The sequence below is a fragment of the Macrotis lagotis genome, chromosome 4 (assembly GCF_037893015.1).
Source record: "Macrotis lagotis isolate mMagLag1 chromosome 4, bilby.v1.9.chrom.fasta, whole genome shotgun sequence".
NCBI lineage: Eukaryota > Metazoa > Chordata > Mammalia > Peramelemorphia > Peramelidae > Macrotis > Macrotis lagotis.
The window spans coordinates 76189358-76212461 of NC_133661.1; the positions used below are offsets into that span (position 1 = coordinate 76189358).

General features: G+C 33.3%; 1 protein-coding gene across 1 annotated transcript in view; it reads left to right on the plus strand.

The window, feature by feature from the left end:
• Nucleotides 1-23104, plus strand: part of HPSE2 (heparanase 2 (inactive)) — a 740263-nt gene that overhangs the window by 562121 nt on the left and 155038 nt on the right. The window lies entirely within an intron of this gene.

A 23104-nucleotide genomic window follows, 5' to 3' on the forward strand; every position in this document is an offset into this window, starting at 1 on the left:
TTTTTCTTTTCCTTTTCCTGCTACCAGTTGGTACCATAAATCAGAGAGAGACATTCTTCCTGGTCTTCTGTTCTTTTCACCCGTTTTGACTTTTGGCTTCATCACAAAATTAAAAAAAGAATTTTAAAATATACTTCTCCTGGTGGCCTGTTTGAATTCTACTTGAAAATGAATTTTTCCAGATTGTTTTTTTTAATGCTAATAGGATACATTAGTTAATGTCAAATGCAACATGTTGAAAGCAGATGGGACAGTGTTAGCCAAAATCAGAGACACTATGGATCCCTTTCTTAGAGAGGAGATCAGTCCAGTTACAGTCAGCTATTGACCCATGAATTGATAGTGAAGGCATATCTATGGAACACAGTCCTATTGAGGGGAATCTAAGAAGAAGAAGAATACAGTAGTTATATGGAGTAACTAAAAACACATTTGTCCACACATTAATTAAATCCAACTTGTCCAGGAAACTTATTCTAGGCCTATATTGTAATGCTTTTACCTTAATGTTATTCTAAACCCGATCTGAATCAAATTGCCCATCTCCCCCAAATGTCTTTGCCGAGCAATCACCCTTTTTCTGGACAGCATAAACATGAAATTGTATGTGCCTCTATGCATATGTGTATTTCTGTATGTATGTGTGTATGTGTGTGTGTGTGTGTGTGCATGCGCACTGTCATTATCACTCTTAAATTAGATGTATGGCATAGCTAGAACCCATTAATAAGATCTTCAGTAAATAACTTGTTTAGCTATTGTAGACACTCACAATCAGGCCACCATCATTGTCATATTTCTAGTAAGTATATCCCTCTTAACCTCAGAGTGGCAGGGGAATACACAGAAAAGAGTGTATATCAGTTTAGTATCGTGGCCTTCTTTAGAACCAAAAAATGTATAAAATGAAAACAAAGTAATAACTTGTGGAAACTCTTGAAGAATGAAAAGAAACCTGGGCTTGGAACCAGAGAACCTGGATTTGATTCCTACATCTGCCACCTACTATCTATGTGATCCTGGGCATGTAACTTACTCTCCCTTGACCTCAGTTTCTTCATCTACAAAATAGGGTGTAAGCTAGATCAGAGATATCAAACAGGCAGCCTACAACATTCTCGAATGTGGCCCAAACCAGATCAAAATGTAATTGGAAAATATTCAACAAAATACAACCAAACATAAATCATAATACATTTTTAAACTAAGTCAGAATATGGCCCACCAGGATTATTATATAAGGATTGGTTTCCTCCATTTCAATTTGAGTTTGACACCACTGGCCTAGATGACCTTAAAGAACTGAAGTTTTAACTCTGGAATTTGAGGGGCCCAGTGACATATAGTGATTAGAACATTGGCTTGGAGTCATGAAATCTAAGTTTGAATCCTGCCTCAGATACTGAGTGTCTGAGCTATAAAAAACTGGGCTATATGACCCTAAGTAAGTCATTTAGCATTTCTTGGCCTTGGTTTTCTCATCTGTAAAATATGGATAGAAAAACAGGGCTCTTGTGAGGATCAAATGAAATGTAAAGTACTTTGCAAACCTTAAGGCACTTTACAAAACGTTCATTAACCTTACCATTATCCTGAGTAATAAAGCACTTTGAAGATAAAAATCATTCAATAAAAAGAAATGGTTATTATTTTTATTATAGGGCAATGAAGCATCATTAGAACAAGAATCAGAGGGTACCTCCGATCTAAAACCAGCAAAGAGAAAAGTAGGGTGAAAGTAAAGAAAGAATAGGTGTAGATATTCTTGCTGAGCCAGAGATGGAAAACTTCAACCAAAATTAAACTGAATTGGAGGCTGAACAGAGGCATTTCCAAGACTGAATATCCTAAACTAGATAAATTTGGCATCTGTGCCTTCTCTTGGCATCCATAATTGCCTACTTGTATTGATTCTGAACCCTTTACATTCTCATAGTTTGACTCCATTCAAGATTATTGCCCTAAAATGTGTTGCTATTGAATGTAATGAAAGCAATCACTCACATTCTCTGTGTAATATAATTGATAAAAGAGCTATCCCCAAAATTACTTTGTGAAATAGGTAGTGCTAGTGTTATTATCTTCATTTTACAGATGACCCAAAGAGGTTAAAACTTGCCCATTTTGTAAGCATTCAAGCTGGGAACATCTGACTCCAGATCTAGGGCTTTTTCCATTGCATCATGATGAAGAACTAGGAGGAGAGCTTTATTCCTGAGGTTCATCATATAACCACAAAGGATATTACCCACATCTCCAATGTTCCTGGCTGTAAGATGCTTAACAGAGCCCATCTATTTAGCTATAAGTCTTAAAAGAACTAAGTAGCTCTACTTCTGAAAATACCCCACTTAATAAAGAAATCTTATTTAAAAGCACTTTAAAAAGTATTAGGTTATCTTTTCATCTTTTTCTTTCTCTAATAAATTCTACACCTTGTAAGCACAAAACTTGGCAGACTAAAGAATAGGTCCTGTATCTCCTCTGGAAGGAATTTACAAGGCTAAACCAGGGCACAGTTTCCACAGAAACTGCCAGAAGACTCTTGGAATCTGTAATGGAGAACAGGGAAATAGAATGATTACCCCTTTAGAGAGTTATGCATTTGATAATCCAATACTGTCAATAAAAACTTGTGGATTTTACATTGTGATTAAATCTTCAAGAGAGTTTGTTAAGGGTATAGGGATTCAGTGAATTGGGATTTTTCATCGCATATTTTTATCAGCTGTTTTTGCCCTGGTCCTTGTATATTAATTCAGTGGCCCTCTATTGAAAGATACCATAGTTTTGAGCTATAATGTTATTTTTCTGTTCTGTTTTTCAGGTATGTTAATAAAGTTTACATGAAAGACGTAGTCTTGAGGAGTTAATTAGTCTACAATATATCCCAATCATCTTTTTTCCTTCTATTTAAAGTTCTAACCTCCTGATTATACTAATTTGAATAAAAATAATTTTGAAAGATGATCCTTTAAAAGAAAAATTAGTCCTAGAAAAAAGTTTATAGAGGCATCTATACGTCCTATTTTCTTCATATTATATATTTAGCAATCCTATGGCTTAGAAGCATAGGATCACATAATTCTGGGTTGGAATGACAATCCTAGAGGCCACATTCCCAATCCCTGCCTCATAGAAAAAGATCTCCTTAGACCATCATTCAGTCTCTACTTGAACATCTCCAGGGATAGAAACTCACCCTTATGAAGCAATAAAGAAGCCTATCTTTATATAATAGACCTTATATCTGTTGACCTAGAACTTCTGTCCATTGCTAATTCTACCCTCTAGACTTAAAAAAGTATAAATACTTGAAAGCAGTAATATTTTTTCTAAGATAAAGAAACCTATTTTATATGTCTTTAATTTGGAGTCAGTAAGTGCACTGAATCCACTTTTTTGTGTTCTATGGGGGAAATGATCTCAGAGGTATCATATCTCTTATTACGTTGAGGCTAATAGACCAGATAGCCTGAAGATCAGGGCAATGCCTTTCCTAGAAGAAATCATCCTAGTAAATCTTGCTGGGCTGCAGTTTCCCTTTATACAAAAGAAGTTGGACTAGATGATCTCTAAGGCATCTTCTAATTTTTAAGTCCTATTATACCAAGAACTTAATTCTTTATCACTTAGTTCCCAACATTGCCCTCTTTCCACTTCTGCCTTCACTGGACCATTGAATAGAATGATATTTTAATCTCCATGCCTAACCAGTTGATCATGGAGTCGAATTAGAAAAGAAAATATTTGTAGCTCAAGTAGATTCACCATTTTCTTACATACGGCTCAGCCCTCACAGCTTTTGAGCATTTTTCTAGGAGAATTACTTTGACCCATTTCAATTTAATATACTAATTTTTAGCATTGTCTCAAAAAAACTGACTTATAGCCAACCATTAAACTGCATCTCAATAAATAAGAACTCTTAAAAAGTTGCCATTTCCAAAATTTTTCTGCATGTAACTTTTGTATAGGTTACCTTGAAAAGTCTACACTTAGTTTAAGCAAAAGTGATTCTTGGAATTAAGGTCTCTTCTAATTTATATTGTATCAAAATAGAAAAAGGTACTTTGAAATTCAATTGTTGATATTAAGAAGTAGAATATAAAAATTGATTTTTTATTTCATGGACTTTTAAAGAACTATTCTCATGGAAAATAACACTGATAGTCTTTAAGCTAATTTTCTGTCTTTTTCAGAATGTTCAGGTATTTGATTTTAAAAGGCCCAAATCAGTGAAAAGTATAGATTGAAAATTGCATGTATCTTGCTAATATACTATCTTGTGGACAAGATACCAACGTACCACTAGGGGGCAGCCGTAAGATCTGAGTTATTTTTTTCCAGAACAAAACTTACATCTGCTCACTTATATTGTCTCTTACCTACTATCCTCAGTTGATAATAGTTTATCTAAGAAATGACTGGGATTGCATCATAGTGGCCCCCTGACATAGTGAAATTTTTAGGAGATTTCAATTTAATTCTGAAATGCCAAATTTGCTCTGGGCAAATCACATCACCTCTCTGTGTCTCAGTTTCCCTTTAATGTTAGATGAGATGCTTTATAGAGTCTTGTCTAAGTTTTTGAGTATAAATCATCAATATGAATTATGGCCATGTGATAGAATGAAACAGGTTATTCTATCCAGGAACTGAATGGTGACTTTGGCTTTATTAACATGAACTCTAACCACTTTTGTTTAAGGATATTCATGGCACCAGGAAAGGTCATAGAGGAATTGCACTTTCCCGCACAGTCACCCTTTAAAGTCTGAAACAGACTTCAGATGGAGCAAGGATAAGAAAAAAGTACAAAAGGGAAAAGAACTTATCATCATGCATATGTGGGATGGCCAAGAAGCATTACAAATACTGAGGAATGGTTAGAAGTGGACATCTCATGTTCTTTAGTCTTAGTTTTTAATCTTTAGTCTTAGCAGAATTAGATCAGGGAAAACTGAACATACAAATACACATATATACACATATGTATGTATATACACCTCTAAAAGTAAATATATAATGTATATTTTTACTTATTTATATATATATATATATGTGTGTGTGTGTTTCTACAAGGCAATAGATGAAGATAGGGAAACAGGAAGGAGAGTTAAGAGTGATAGTGGAGTCAAGAAAGAAATAGATATAAGCAAAACAAATTTCAGCTTCTCACTGTTTATCCTAAAGAGGACACTATGAATCATATATATATATATATATATATATATATATATATATATATATATATATATATATGTATGTATATATTATAATATCTTATAGATATCTAGGCTTGGAAAAAATTAGGGGTATAGGAATAGGAACAGGTCATTTCACTCATTAATTACCAGTGTTGATCAGATTCTTTCTCTTTATGTACCCCTTCCTTCTTTGTAAATTTTTTGAGGGAGTAGGAGGAGAGAAGAAAGGAAAATTTTAAGATATTATGGAAGGAATTTTATTATTTTCATTTTTAAAAATTTTATTTTTATTATTATTATTATTATTATTATTATTAAGTATAACAACGAATATGCTTAGCTATGATAAAAGAACATACTTAAGAAAGAAAAGAGAAGCATAATGGATTATGAAATCCAGAAATGGATTATGAGATCCATTGTTTACAAGAAATACACTTAAGATACAGAAATATAAACAAAGTTAAAATGAGGAGGTAGAGCAGAATTTATTGTAATAAGTACCTTCAAAACAACAAAGACAAAAAAAATCATCTCAAACTCAGCCACAATAAAAATAGATATGGTTAGGAGAGATAAACAAGGATGTTAGAATAAATAGCATTAGTACTTAATAAAGACATAAGGCAGCTATACCTGAAGGAAAAACTAGTTGAATCAAAAGGAGAAATATACGGAAATGCTATATGTAGTACCTGGGGCTTCATGGTGTGCTTTTCAAACTAAAGCAAAATTAACATTGATAAATGAGAAAGAAGTTAAGGACATGAACAAGGTATACGTGGTATTATTGTTAGTAAGCATTTATTATGTATATGTGCTAAGTGATGGGAACACAAAGAAAGACCAAAGACAAGCCCTGCTCTTGGAGAACTCACTATTAAATGGGAGAAGCAATGTGCAACTTACATGAAGATAAACTGGAGATTATCACTAGAGAAAATCCTCTAGTGATAAGAGAGATTCTGATAAATTTCATAGAAAATAGAATTTTAACTATGACTTGAAGAAAGCCATGGAAATTAGGATGCAGAGAGGAGAAGGGAGAGTATTCTAGCCATAAGGTTAGTCAGTGAAAATGTCAGATGGATGAGTTTAAAAAAAAAGCAATATGCACATTTTCATGTGTGCACAGCACCTTTACAAATTATCTTGTAAACAAATGCAGAAAAGCATAAGTATTAAACATATCATTTACTGACCGTAATCTAATGAAAGTTATCATAAAAAGGTATCTAAAGACATTATTCACATTTAAATGGAAATTAGATTCCAAAAGAATTGGTGAGTCAAATAATATATCATAGAAACAAGTAAAGGAAATGGCGATGCTGAAACATTGTGTATGTCAAAACTTGGAGGATGCAGCCAAAGCACTCTTTAGTAAAAAAAAAAAAAAAATTATTTCAAAACACTTTTATCGACAAAAAAGAGAAATAGAACAAATCAATGAAATGGGCATGAATCTAAGCAAATTAGAAAAATACAAATAAAAGATCCAACCAAACAGAAAATAAAGCTTACCCCCAAATCAAAGAAAAGTTAAATCAATGTGAAAGCAAAAACTGTTGTAAAGTAAATCTAGGATGGTTTTTTGAAACCATTAGCTAATCATATTTTTTAAAGCAAAGAGGATAACCAATTGGCCAATAAGAAGTGAATAATTCATAACCAATGAAGAATAAAGGCAACTCTTAGAAAGTCTTTTATCTAATAATATCCCAATAAAATTGATAAATTAAATTAAATGGATAAATGTTTAGAAAAATATAAAATGCCTGGATTAAAAGAAAAAGTATGAGAGAATTTAAAGGACACAATCTCAGAAAAAAGAAATTGAAGAAGTCAATAAAAGGAAGTTATAATTTTTTTGTGTGTCATGGATCTCAAGGGTTGTCTGGTAATTACTAGGGACTTCTTCACAGAATAATTTTAAAATGAATGAATGAATTAAATTCATAGTATTATGAAGTATTTTATGTTCATACTGAAATAAAGATTAAATGTTTAGGGTCTTTTTGCCCTTGTTTCCTATCTAAGGTCATGGAGCTCCTGAAATCTATCTTGGATGGGGTGGGGGGTGAAGAGGGAGGAGGACTAATAAAAAAAAACTATCTGTCAATATTTATAATGTATATTACTCCAAAAAATAACAAAATATTTAAAGAATTATATCATGTTAACCATTTTTGATTTATACCAGGAATTAAAATTCTAAATGTAATAATAACAAAGTGGTAAAATTAGCATGATTATATCACTGCATTCAGAAAGAAGTTGTGGTCAAAATAAATTTTTATGCTTTAAAAAATGTAAAATTAGAAATAAATTGGCTTTGAAATGATATAGTATACCCATCTGAAAGAAAGAAGTTAGCATTATCTATAATAGAAAAATGTTAAAAGCCCTTTCCGTAAGCTCAGGAGTAAAGCAACGATGTCCATTGTCATCAATTTTTCTTATACTTTTCTAGAAATACTAGGTAAAATAGTAAGCTAAATCGGCATAGCATGAAACCCTGAAGCTCCTCACTTTTTAAAAAATGAACTTTATATAGTTGGGTAATTGGTGTTAATCATTGTGGAGGATTTTATTTAAATGGTTGTCAAAGTTTTCCTTAAATTGAAGGGTTTTACCACTGTGGAAAATTTTAAGGATCACTGACTTAAAGAATCCTAGAGCTTCAACTAAAACATTAATGAAAATGACTTCAATAAAGAAGTGGAATATAAAATAAGCATAAAATAATGAATCCTTCTGAAAATTATACACAAAACAAAAAAATATCAAAAAATCTCATCCAAAAAAGATATAATGTATAAAATATCTATGAGTTCAGTAATCAAGATATACAATAATGATAAAGTTAAAATTACAGAATATTTTATAGAAATAAAGATATACTTAAATAATTGCTGAAATTAATTTTTTGTTTTGACTATGCCCATATAATAAAAATTATGATGCCACTTTACTTGTTTATCATATTGAGTGCTGCACCTACCAGGCTATGAGAAGTTTACTTTTCAGTGTTAGGAAAAACAGCAGCAAAATTCATCTGCAAAAATAAAATGTCAAAAGACAGGGATGACAGTGGTACTATTTTGAGAGTGTCAAGCAGACCTTTGGCCATGATGCATGCTTATTCTAATGTTAATGTTTGTAGGACCATGGCCCACCTAGAAGCTCATTTTACCTCTCCACCATCCCGCAGCTGTGACTGACAGGATTACTATGGAGAGTAAGCCCTCTTTGCTGGACAGGATCAGACAGTGAATTTTCCTTGATGTGTACATATGCTAAATAAACATAAATTTAAAAAAAGAATAAAAGACCAGTAATGAAAGATAAGAGGAAATAATAGATAAAAGTAGAAAGGAAGACTAGCAAACCTCAAATTTTGTGATAATACAATGCAATAATAATTGAAAGTATTTTACAAAGACACTGATCAAAAGAACAAATTTGGTTCACAAAACCCAGAAACAATTAAACATAGTAGCACAAGTTCTCAATAAATCTAAAATTCTAACCACAGAGTATGGACTTATTATTTGACAAAACATTTGGGAAAACTGGGGGGATGATGTTGAGATAATTAGTTTTATGACCTAAATATAAAGGAAATATCATAAGCAAAATCAGAGGATCAAAGAAGAAGATACTTTTCACAGCTATGAATATGGGAAGGCTTGAACAAATAAGAAACATCCTAAAGGATAAATTAGATAATATTAATTACCTAAAATTGGAAGACCAAAAAAACCTGCACAAACACAATCAATACAGTTAATATTAGAAGGAAAATAGTTAATTAGGAAAAATATTTCTTAACTTTCTCTGATAAAGACTGTTTTTTCAAGATAAATCATATGAAAAAATAAAACAGGCAGTTTTGAAAAAGAAGAAATGTAGTCAGTCAATAACAAATTAAAAAAAATCTGTCCTATCACTAAACAATCATAAGAGAAATGCATATTAGAACAACCCTGAGTTTCTATTTTACTCCCATTAGATAAATAGAAATGACAAAAAGGGAAAATGACAGTTGGTGAACATTTGCAAGAATTAGTCTCTCATTTATTGCTGATAGAGCTATTAAGTGGTCTAGTTATTCCAGAATGCAATAAGGAAGCATACCCAATTAGTCCCTAAATTCTGCAGGATCTTTTATTCAGTAATATCTCCACCAATATTATATCTTAAAGAAAGAGAGGATTATTTATTTGTTGGTTGATCTGTGTGCACATGTATACACACATTTGCATACTCTTATGGAAGCATTTTTGTTGTAGAAAAAAATGAAAACAAAGGAAATGCCATCAGTTACAGAATAGCTAAACAATTATGTATATACATATGAATAGAATATTATTGTGCTGTAAGAAATTGAGAAAAAAATTTAGAAAAATCTGGGGGTTCTTTTATGAAATGATTTAGAGTGATATAAGCAGAACTAGGAAAACAATTTATACAATTGCAACAATACTTCAAAGGAAAACTAGTGGTCACAATTTAAGAGCTATGATCAATGCAACAAATAATCAATTTTGACTCCAGAAAAATGATCAATTCTATTTCCCATCTCTTGTAAGAAATGTAGTAAGCTATAAGTGCAGATTGATTCATATTTTTTTTAGATAGTCAATGTTTACCTCTGTTTTATGTGACTAAAGTTTTATGTGTTTAAAATAAAGACTTCTCTTGGGGGGAAAAGGTGAGAAGTTTGGGGGGCAAAAGGGTAATGACAGTGACACTAAAATAAATAAAATATAAGAACATTTAGAATTTAAGACATTACACAAAATAGAGCAAAAGACAATTCAGGAAGAGACACAAATAGAAAGGACAGTGTTATAACTACAATGTTCAATTTGAACTATAAAAAACTATGTAGTAGAGGTTGTTGGTTTCTGGGGAAATAGCATAGTTGATATTTTTAAAGTTCAGAATAATTTTTTTAATGCAACAAGATATATCAGGTTACAACAGGAAAAAAGAAAATGTATCTTAAGATAGCTGGCTCAGTCAGTCAGTGTATGGTCCTAATGAAGATGGGGCTCAAGTTCCATGGTTGTGTTTCTTAAATTTCTCTGATAAAGATCTGTTTTTTGTGAGTCAGTCAGCATCACTTCATTCCAGCCACAGGCCGCTGTCCTAGTGCAAAGCACATGGTGCCATTGGTTTCAAAGATAGCATGAAAGAAGCATCAGAAATCTTTCCCTGCTCCTGGGGGAAAAAAAAAAAACATCTCTGAGCACATGTCTTGTTGGTGGGGAGTCAGCAGTGTTATTTTCCCAAATGAAAGGAGACACATTTTCAGATGGCAACATGGAGTAACTGAAAAGAATTTGACCAGAAGATGGGAGGCTATGCTGTAAACTAACTCTAAGTCTTTTATCTCTGAGCCTCTGTTGCTTTACCTGTAAAATGAAGATTGTATAAAATGACTCAAGGGTCCCTTCCAATACTGAAGTACTCTATTACTCTGAACTTCTAATCTAGAAAACCATGCCTACTAAATAAGATTGTGGTGAAAATAAAATGAGAAAAATGTGTCAGTGTTCTTTGAAAATTATAAGGGATTATAGAAAATTGCAGGATGTTAGAACATATAGATGGAAATAACAAAATGGAAGCTTATATGATCCACTGGCTTGGGCCAATGAAGAAGAGAAATGGGTTACAAAAGTAAGGACGAGACTTTTGTAGTCATTACATGGCCTCACCCCGCATGTTTTTAAGTGAAAGAATTACAGAGCTTTAGACCATGGGTTAAAGCTCCACAGAGGCAGACTCTAACCTGTTTGAGATGTAAGTGCCCATCTTTGACTTTCTTTCCCGTGGGAGGGATCAGGAAACTAAAGGGAGCCAAGTGTGCCTGTTAAGAGTAGCTGTGATGTGAAACAGAATCCTCTCCTTTTCCACAAATGTTCTTTGTGGGAGTCAGCTGGCTGCTGAAAAAAACACTGCTTCAGCTGGAGACTCTATCACTGCATCTCAAACTAGTTGTTCCTCAATGGACACCAGGGGAATTTCATGCTTTATCCCAGATATAAATCTCTTCTGTGCCACTAGAGCTCATTTTTAGGGTCATAGTCCATCAAAACTTATTTGAGGTTTCCATATCCCTCTATTCACCAAAGGGCAGATTTGGAGTTAGAGGAACCTCAGAAATGTTCTATTCTACTTCATTTTGCAGTTCAAGAAATTGGAGCCCAAAGAAGGCAAATAATTTGCCCAAGGTCACATAGGTAGTAAGTAGCAGAGCCAGGATTCAAACCTGTCATCGGGTCCAAATCCAAATCTATTTCCACTGCCCCATACTGCACTTAAAAAATATGTTTTAAACATACACTTTGCCCAAGAAAGCATGGTGGGCAAAAGGGATTACAAGATGGTCTCTACTTTCAAGGAGCTTATTATCCCATAGAAGAGCTCAAACACATACATTTAAATAATAACACAAATAAGGTGGGATGAATTTTAAAATCATGCAAGAAGTAAAACCAAAGTGCCCTGAGGATTCTCATTAGATATCCCTTCTGTGGGTGACAATGAAGAAAGTTTATATGAAAGGAAAGAATGGGACCTTAAAGATTCTGAGATGGTAAGAAAATTGAGTATAAAGAGAAATCAGAGCTTTTTTACACTTAAAAAGGATTAATTGTTGAGCAATTAAAGAAAAGCTAAAAAATATATTTGGCTGAAATATAGGGAATATACTATAAGACTTCTTGGTGAAAATTAAGGCAAAAATGATTTTATAGTAACACTTTTAACACTGTCATTTGCTGTTCTTAAATAATCCAACAGACACTAAGAAACCATGATGTGACATATTACCCTGCCAATGACAAGGCATTCTTTGTTTTTTTTATTATTGATATTTTATTTTATTTTTTCAATTACATGTTATGAAAGTTTTTCAAAATTCATCAACACACATGTTTATAAGTTACCTGATTTCCTTCCATCCTCCTTCCCATTCCCCTCACCTCAGCAATGAACAATCTAGTGAACATTATACATGTACATTTGTGTTTAGCATGTTTACATATTACTCATTTTCTCTATGAGGAGTTAGAGACTAAAGGAAATGAAAAAAAACCTGTGATAGGAAGGAAAAACATAAGAGAATTTTTTTAATGAAAATTCTGTAGGTTTTTTTTCATTTTGTTTGTTTTGTTTTGTTTTGTTTGTCTGGATGTGAATGGCATTTTTCATAACAGGTCTCTCAGGGTTGTCCTGGCTCCCTGAACTGCTGAGAGGAGCTGCATCCATCAAGTTAATCAACTCACAATGTTATTATTGTGTACATGTGTACATTGTTCTCTTGGTTCTGCTCCCTTCACTCAGCATAAGTTCCTGTAATTCTTCCCATGCTTCTCTAAGGGTCCAACCATCCATGGTTTCTTATAGAACAATAGTATTCCATAGCTTTCAAATATCATAAATTGTTCCTCTGTGACAAAACATTTTTGAGCCTCCTGTTGAGATTAATTAGCCCCAGGTCATCAGGCCCTCATCTCCTTTTAACAAGTCTCAGTGTCCAAACCAGGTTCCTAACCTCCAGATTCTCTCCTTTCCAATCTCTTCTCCTTATAGCTGCCAAGTTTAAAGCATGGGTTTACCCATTCCACAGCCCTTCTCAAGAAATCCTGTGAGCCTCTTAACCTCTGGGATCGGTAGAAGCTCCCCTCTCATCACCCCAGGGTTCCAGCTTCCTTTCCTCCTGTTCAGAACTGTCCTTTACTGATGCTAATTCCAGCCAATGGGTCTACTTCCTGTTCCCCAGAGCCTGCAGGCAAGCACCCATCCAAGGATCTTTTCCCAAACCATCTTCTTAGTCTGGGATAATCTCTTTATCCTCTGCCTCAGGAGCCCTGGTCACCTTCCAAGTGATTTCAAGCACTCTTTCTACAGAAAATTGATGTTGATGCCCATAATGGCTCATACCATTGTCTTGTAAATTATTTCATATAATTTTATATGTTATTTTCTATAGAGGTGCTGTTTCCTCCCAATACAATATAATTATTTTGAGGGTGAATACTTTTATTCTTGCCTTTGGCATGCCTTGTACCCCAGCATAATGCACCATAAACTAGAATATGCCTAATATCCTTGTTGCATTCAGTTCAATTCAAGCCTCATTTGGAAGCTCTTATATGGTTCAACAGTGCCTCATATTTCCACTTTGCCAAGTTGACGAATGACTTCTATAAGGTTTTTCATTTTTTTTTAAATTAATTGGAAATGGTTAATTTTAATTTAACTATATCCAAGATCACAGAAATAATCTTCATATATCAGTGATCCAGATCAAACCTGTAAGCAAAACCAAAATGTATTATAACAACTTTACCATTTGTTTTGAAAGTAACATATGCCCTTAAGTGTAGTGAAGGATAATGAAGGATCTATTATAGTGATTTTTACAAGGCTAACAGTCCAAAAATTGTTTTTATTAGGTGTTGTGCTTACAATTCAAGTAAACTGCAACCTGGTAAATGATAATTACTTGAATTTTATGGTTTAAATAGCCAGGATTCCCATGTTTGTGAGCAGATAAATCCCGCAAACACAGTATATTTTTCTACTCAATCATTAATTTCTCTGTAAAAAAGAGAATTCTCTATTAAAAATAACTAAAAACATATTTAAGACATATGTTATTTAGAGCAAAACTTTTAAAAATACGAACAGTCTACAAGTAGGTACCTCTTCCTCATTCAGTAATCCTCAATTTGCATCATTGTCTTTTCTTTTCTAGTCTGAAGTCTCTTTGACTTATGTAGGATTTAGGATCATAGAATATCTGAACTAGAAGGAACTTTAGGGAATATATTGTCTAGACCTTGCATTTACTAAGTAAACTAAGGCACCAAAAGGTACTGTCATTTCCTCAGTATTGAATAGCTGGTTAGTAGAACCATGACAAGTTTTTCTAGCATTCAGTCTTTTATTCCTAAATCTACTCTTATGTGTAATCTGCCTCAGGTTGTGAACAAGTGGATCACCAAATCTTACACTTCGAAAGGACTATAAAACTTCTTGATTGTAAGCCCTTTATTTCACAAATGGAAAAACTGAACTCCAAAAGAAGTCAAATAATTTGGCCAAAGTCATACAATACATAGCATACCTAAGACTCAAATTCAGGATACTGCCTCTAAGATCTGTGCTCTTTCTTTTTTTTAATTTATTTTTTTAATTTTACAATTTTCCCCTTACTGTTGCTTCCCTCCCCCCACAGAAGGCAGTGATAGTCTTTACATCGGTTCCATGCTATACCTTGATCCAAATTGAATGTGATGAGAGAGAAATCATATCCTTAAGGAAAAAATAAAGTATAAGAGATAGCAAAATTACATAATAAGATAATGTGTTTTTTTTTTAAATTAGAGGTAATAGTCTTTTGTCTTTGTTCACACTCCACAGTTCTTTCTCTGGATACAGACAGTATTCTCCATCAGTGATACCCCCAAATTATTCCTGATTGTTGCACTGATGAAATGAGCAAGTCCATTAAGACTAATCATCGGGGTGGCTAGGTGGCACAATGGATAAAGCACCGGCCCTGGAGTCAGGAGTACCTGGGTTCAAAACTGGTCTCAGACACTTAATAATTACCTAGCTGTGTGGATTTGGGCAAGCCACTTAACCCCATTTGCCTTACCAAAAAAAAAAAAAAACTAAAAAAAAAAGACCGATCACCAACCCTATGTTCTTGATGTGTTGTACAATGTTTTTCTGGTTCTGCTCATCTCCCTCAGCATCAGTTCATGCAAATCCTTCCAGGCTTCTCTGAATTCCCATCCCTCCTGGTTTCTAATAGAAGAATAGTGGCCCATAATGTACACATACCACAATTTGTTCAGCCATTCCCCAGTTGTTGGACATTCACTCAATTTCCACCACAAACAGGGCTGCTATGGTTATTTTTGTACAAGTGATGTTTTTACCTTTTTCATGATCTCTTCAGGGTATAGACCCAGTAGTGGTATTGCTAGATCAAAGGGTATGCACATTTTTTATTACCCTTTGGGTATAATTTCAAATTGCTCTCCAGAAAGGTTGGATGAGTTCATAGCTCCACCAACAGTGTCTTAGTGTCCCAGACTTTGCACATCCCTTCCAACATTGGATCAGTGCTCTTTCAATTATATCATAGTACTTCATTCTTATAGTGTGATTCTCTCTATGTGTGTAAGTATATGCATACATATTTGGATGACCAATAAGCACAAATAACATCATCAATAAGATGTTCAGTAAGTACAGCTAACACAGAATAAGAATATTAATCCTTTTCTCAAGAATTAAGTACAAAATAAATGTTAGAGAAAATCAGTGTTATATAAATTTATTAGAAAGGAGAGAGAGAGTACTGGGGTCTGATACGTTTTACTTAAGAAATTTCATTAAGAAGATGATATTTGAGTTACATCTTTAAAGACTAGATGAGGTTTATATAATCTTAGTAGATTATGAAGGTCATCCCAGGCAAGGAGAACATTGTGAGTAAAATTAGTGATTCAGTGCAAAGGTGGGCAAATTTGGTGGGAAAATGTTGGAAAATGTGGTTTGAGACAAAGAAACAAAAAAATCTACTATTGTAGATTACACACATACATTTCACACCCAGTTTTTCATGGGAGAATAAGAAGGCATTAGACACAGTAAATACCAAATATCAAAAAAATCGAAATTACTCTATCTTACCATATAGAAAATGAAGGAATCATCACAGGTTCATATTTAGATATATGCATGTACACACACACAGAGTGATTCCACTGATAACTTTAATACATATGTACATACATATGTATATATGTATATTTAAAACATCAGTTTGTTAGAGAGCAGTCAATAGCAAGTTAAGATAAAGGATAAAAATGAGAAGACATTGCTTACAGTTACAACATTACAACTTAATTTATTTAAATAAACTGTCAATCAAGATTAATGAGAGGGGCAACTAGGTGATGGAAGTAGATAGAGCACCAGCCCTGGAATCAGGAGGATCTGAGTTCAAATCCAGCCTCAGACACTTAACAATTACCAACTGTGTGACCCTGGGTGAGTCACTTAACCCCATTGCCTTAAATAAATAAAAAATTTAAAAAAGATTAATAAAAAGTGAGATGTTAGCTGTGGCAGTTATCACTATTTGTAGAAAGTTAGAGACATCCCAAAGAGCCCTCAGGAAACTCTTTAACCAGCAAACAATTGACATTACCAGATAGCGACAAGATAGCTTAAGGGCATTTTATTTGACAAATATTATGGAGGCATCTTTGTAGAGGTGGAAGCTAGAGGTTCAGAACATCAAATATTCTTTCTGACTCAGTTGATGTATTTTTGTGAAACTCATCTTTTTAATTTTTATTCTTTGTGATAAAAGGTATAAGAAGAGGGAATGTTATGTTTTGAATGAAGATGATGAAAAAACAAAAGATATTAATAATTTTTAAATGAAAGTGAAAATTATAAATGAATAATAAAAGATTAGCTTAAAGAGTGTTTGGCATGATGGCTAACTTAAACTAGGTCAACCTGAAAGTATTTCTAAATGAACAATAAATAAGGAATGAATGTTAACTAATCTACCAGTATCGATATGGAAATCTGTCATATGTGGCAAGAATATAGCTACTACATTTGAACTCTCCTGCCTCAAGAACCAACTTAAGATTAAGTTTGGCAGCATGGCTGGTTGTGACCACAAACAAAGGGAAGAAATCTATGAATGGATCAGCAATTTTTAATGTACTCAGGAATCAAAACAAAAATATAAGCTTATAAAACAACAGAGAGGACCATAGAAAAATGATATTACCCCCCCAAAGGTAAATGAGATAGCATCACCATCAGCAAGTACCAACCCATATTCAGTGTCTTATGGCTATAAAATCTATTTAAGAATGGTCCATCACACATGAGGTAATTCCTCAGTGAAAATATAATTAGAGCCAACAGGCTTCCCAAGACAATTTTCCACAACAGACTACATATTCATGTTCACAGCTGAATTCTCCTCTAGTTACTGTCTACTTTTCCATTAGTGTATAACCTCCTTGAAATCATGGACTGTGTAATTTGTCTGTATTTACAGTATTTAGCAAATGGTACATACTTAAAATGCCTTTGCCTTTATTTATTCATTTATTCAGTAATAGTGACAACTGAGAAATCTAGAAAATAAAATACTTAGAAAAATTAAATTAAGTACCATTTATAGTTTATGCATGACCCTATATATGCAGTTACAGAAGTAGCTTTGTTCAACAATCTGCTGAATATAAGTAGTATCATGGAGGATGGAGGATCTTGCAAAGATCAAACAAAAAAAGAGATCCTTATTGATAACTGATATATACAGATCCCCTTTTCATAGATTATGCAATGATTATTACATTGATTCATAAACACTTTAGCAATTCCTCCATAAGATTCTCTATCATTCAAAAAATCAATATAATTGCTGGCCAATATGGCCAAAATTAGATAGCCCAACTCTCACATACCTTTTCCTTCAAAAATCAGACAGAATAATGATCCAGAAATTCAATGAGCAAATATAGTAAGTATAGTAAGAGAGAAGAGTCAGAGGCCATGCTTCTACTGACAAGCCAGTTGGGGGGGGGGGGAGTATGATCAGATTCCTGGAATTCCAAGAGACTAGAGACTCTTTCCCTCTTTCTTTGAGACAAGTATTGAACCTCTCTATTCTCCCCTTAAGCATCTCTGTTGTAAATGTCTGATAGTTTCAAAAGGAGAGCTACTTCCCTGATCATAAAAAAGAGAGTAATTACCCCTTAGTTTACACTTAGCACAGCACTATAGCTTGTCCCACCAAATTCTAGCTACACAAAATACCATTAAAAGGGAAATAGTGAGTAAACCCATTTATCCAAACAAAATTGGCAACATAAATTGGAGAAGCTATACCCATAAATGCATGCCAAAGAATACATAAGTGTGAATGAATACTTTAGCAGGGAGTGAGATGATATCAACTCATTTCAGGAAAAAAAGGATCCAATCTCAACTCAAAAGTCTCTCAAGTCTCTAGGGGAGATAAGATGACATTTTTGAAGAACTATTTCTGCAGGCCTCACAACCATTATTCCTCTCCTTCATGGGATAACCTCTATCCAACTGTCTCTCTGTTTCTTGAAGCTTCTCTAGAACCATCCAGTGTCTCTCTTTCATGAAGATCTGGTTCAACTCTTCCCCCTTAAATAGGTATACAGGGTTGCCTCGGTAATTCTTCCTCCACATCGACTTCTGAACATTCAGCACACTAGACTTGGATGGAATTTGATTACAAGGGAATGAAATTAGGATTGAGGTCCATGAGAAGAAGAGTGTACAAACATAAAAGAAAGAGGTAAGGGAGCCAGCATTAGAGGAACCTCTCACTCTTATGCAAACCAGAAAATAATGTTTGTCCTTCATTTTCAAAGAAGATAATGACATCAGGGAGCTGGTGTCATGACAAGCACATGAATTGGATTAGGGGATAGGGGCGCTGTGCTAAGTCACCAGTCTCACTTACTCCTCTGGAGTCATCTGGGTCCAGTGGCCAGATATGAATCAGGATGACTAAGGTGACACAGCTAATACGAATCAAATGGCTAAGGCCAGATTCAAACTTTTGTCCTCCTGACTCTAAAGCCAGTGCTCTATCCACTGAGCACCTTGATGCCTGTGTGAACAGATAATGGTTCACTTTAAGAAAATGAAAGAGTGATTTCAAATAGTATTAAAATTATGAATAGATGTGAGCAAAATAAGGAGAACATTATATACACTAGCAACACTATAAAGAAAAGTAACTTTGGAAAACTTGGAGACCAATGAAAGAAATGACTAACCCATCTTCTGACAGAGAGATGGTAGATTTAAGGTACAAAAAAGAGACATGCAGTTTTAGAACTGGCTTAACCATGTTTGTTTGTTATGAGGGATTTTTTCCCTATTTTTAATTGTCTAGGGAGAAGACGATAACAATGGTAGTGCAAATGAAAACAGAAAGTCATTGAAACATTTTTAAAAGTTTACAGAGGAGAATAGAAAGAAATTCAGAGGGAAGTATAGAAATGCAATTTTGAATGGAATGTGTTGAATTTGTTATATTTTTGTAAAGCAAGCAATATATAAAATAGATTCATGGCTTTATATACATATATATATATATTCTCTTTTGTGATCTATTTTGTATATTAAAGTATTTTTAAGTTTGGAACAAAGAAAAGTAGAGAGATCAGCTTAGTCATGCATACTGGAAAAACAAGATGAATGAAGACCTTGTATTATTTGAAAGGAGTACCCATATTTTTCACCTTTACATGGCATGTTTACAAAAATTGGTCATAGAGTGATACATAAAAAAATCTTTTTAAAAAACCAACAAATATTGAATATATTCTTCCTTTCAATATTACAACCCAGTAAAAATTATGAACAATAATGAACATTTGAATAGAGTAGTCTAACTTAAATGGAGATTAAATGATATAATCCTAAATAATATGTGGGTCAAGAAACAAATTCATAGAAACAATCAATGGTTTAAACAAGAAAGTGACATAAATAAGACAGCATATAAACCTTTTGATATATAGCCAAAGTAGACCTTATAAAAAAATTATAGCTCTAAATACTTTCACCTGCAAAAGATAAAATGAATGAATGAGCAAAATGAGCATACAGAAAAAATAAACAAATAAAAATTCTAGAAAGGCAATCAGCCAATAAACCTTGAACACAAAAATATAAATAATAAAAATCAAAGAGGCAATAAAGTTGGAAAAACCCCTCAAAAAAAGAAAACCACAAGAGCACTGGATTGCTGAATAAAACTAAGAAGCTTTTGAAGGGAGAGAGGGGAATAATAAAATAAAATATTAATTTTTAGAGAAGAGAGAGAAAAACCAAATTGCCAAAATCAAAAATTAAACAGAATTATTAACAAATAAAGAAATTTGTTAGAAATAAATTGTATGTCAACAAAATTGATAATTTATAGGGATAAATGAATACAAAAATATAAAATGCCCAAATTAACAGAACAAAAATTAGAGATGATAAATAACCCAATCTAAGAAAAAAAAATTGAACTCCCCCTCCTCTAAAACCCATACCCAAGTGAATTTACAAATAAATTCAATTATAATTAAAGCTTTAAATGTGGATTATTGCATAAACTGCAAAAATAAAGCAAAATTATTAGACAAATATTTCACTTTATGTGCCATAATAAGCTTCAAATAGTTGATGAAGTATTAAATTTTGCCATGAGAAATGACTATGACAGATTCAGGGAAATCTGAAAAAACTAATATAGATTAAAATGAACAGAACCGAGAGAACAATTTACAAAGTAAACAAAATTTAAGTGGAAAAAACTTTGAATGACTTAAGAATTCTGATCATTGTAGTGACCATTTATCAATTCAGAAAACTGATGATAAATCTTGTTTGTCATTTCTTTTCAGAGAGGTAATGAAATAGAAAAACTAAAAGAGACAGGAATTTCCAGATATAACCAATGTGTTTGATTTTTTGCTAAACTATACTGATTGGTTATAAAGAAGAGTTTTTATTTGAAAAGTAGGAGTTGGTGGTATAGTGATAATGAAATATTAAAAGAATACATAAAAAAGCACAAAAAGGAGACTCAGAAGGGAACACAAACTAGACAATTTTGTTACAATCATATTAAATTTAATAAATTATCAAGTAATAGCTTGGTAAGAGCTATCCAGTTTCATAATGCGATCTTATTTCTTTGTATATTGAAATGTATGTGTTTGTGAATGTTTAAGTTCATTTTTTTTAAATTTAAGAAAATATCTTCCTACATTCAGGTGTGTAATGAGGTAGTTGAGATAGTTTTTCACTATATGTATCTTGGACAGTTGGGTCTAAAACTAAAAATTTTCCTAGAACACATGAGGAATTGTATAAATGCTTGCTGCTGCAGAAGCCAATTTTATTGGTATTCGCTATGATACTTTATTGCTGTAGATCTTGGAAAATCATTGTTCCAAAGGAATTAAAATTGCAAATAACCAAGAGAAATAGTCCGTGGCATGTTACCATGATGTTTTAACTTAAAAACATCAATTTGTATATATTCAGCCAGAAAAGAATTGTCAATCATATGAAATTTGATAAAATGACCATTCCAATAATACAGTAGTATGATTGACATAATAAAAGATCTAAAGTGGGTTTCCTTAACAGTTTTGTATAAAAGTGTCATTTGGCTTATGGACCTCTTTTTATAAGGTTTTTAAATGCACAAAATAAAATACATAAGATTACCATGGGAACAAGTTACATTGTAATAGTTAGAAAAATATTTTTAAATGTTCAAGAATCCCAGGTTAAGATCTCCTGAAGTAGAGGGTGGTGTTTAGTATGTTCCATTACTCCTATGTAGAAAATTTGTGGGGAAACATGAACAAAAGTCACCAAAGATGGCATGGATGGATCTCAATAAGTACTTATATAGGAAGGACTCACAGCAATGATATCATAAAGAAGTCAAAGGTGTCTGATCTTCTAAACCTGGATTACCTGGAGAATCATTTTGTGCCAGAAAGAGTGAAATCAGGAGAAACACAATAAGGGAGGAAGATGATAAATTCATTGTTAGGCATATGTTTGACATCATCTATGACTAATAGTTGGCTAAGAATTAAACCATAAGAATATGTACATTGGACAAGTGCTACCTGTGGTCCATGATCTGTACCATCCAACTGAATAGGTGGGAGAGAGAGGGGGGGTGGTAAGAGATGGATTATATTTTAAAAATCAGAAGTATTGTCAAACCATTTTTTTAATACAAGATATGCTTTTCAGGAAGTACATCTCAAAAAGAAAATGAAAATACCAAGTGCCTGAAAAAATCAAAGGCATTAGTTAGTGTGCCCCCCAAAAAAAGAAAAGATGATTATGAAAATAATAATTACTGACTCAAATCTATTTATTCATTTTTGCAAAATCTTTATTGACATCAAGGGCATCTAAGATGAAAAGGTGAGAAGAATATGTATCCTTTTGCATATTACACTTACCAAAGATCACATCTCTACAATCATGATTACCTTAAAGATACAGAAAATATGAGATCACACAGTGTTTACTTTTTTAATTATTCATTTTTATTTTTTATTTTTTATTTAATATTTATTCCCATTTTGTACAAATAATGTTTTTATACACATTAATAAAATATTCTTGTCTAAGAGTAAACAAAATACTCCTCCCCCCAAAAAATATAGGCTTGCTTGAGCGATAAAGGGGAGAGGAAAACAATTTAAATTTAAATTTAAAAAAATAATAGTAATAATTGTAGGTATGGCCAGGTGGTGCAGTGGACGGAGCACCAGCCCTGGAGCCAGGAGCACCCGAGCCCATATCCAGCACCATACACCCAACAATCACCCCACTGTGTGACACGCAAGCCACCCCAAGCCCACTGCCCTGAAAAAGCCATTCAAAGAAAAAAAAGACATAAAATAAAATAGTAATAATAGTAGGGGTGGCTGGGTGGCAGACAGAGCACTGGCCCTTGAACCAAGAGCACCCAGGTCCAAATCCAGCCTCAGACACCCAATGATCAACCTGCTATGCAGCCCTAGGCAAAGAAATTAACTTGGCAGGGTAGAATACTACCTGAAAGCTCCAATCAGGTACCTGATTGGTTAAAAATCTGTTAAAATCAGGTGCAGCTAGGTGGCACAGTGGATAAAGCACTGGCCCTAGAGTCAGGAGTACATGAGTTCAAATCCGACCTCAGACACTTAATAATTACCTAGCTGTGTGGCCTTGGGCAAGCCACTTAAGCCTGTCTGCCTTGAAAACCC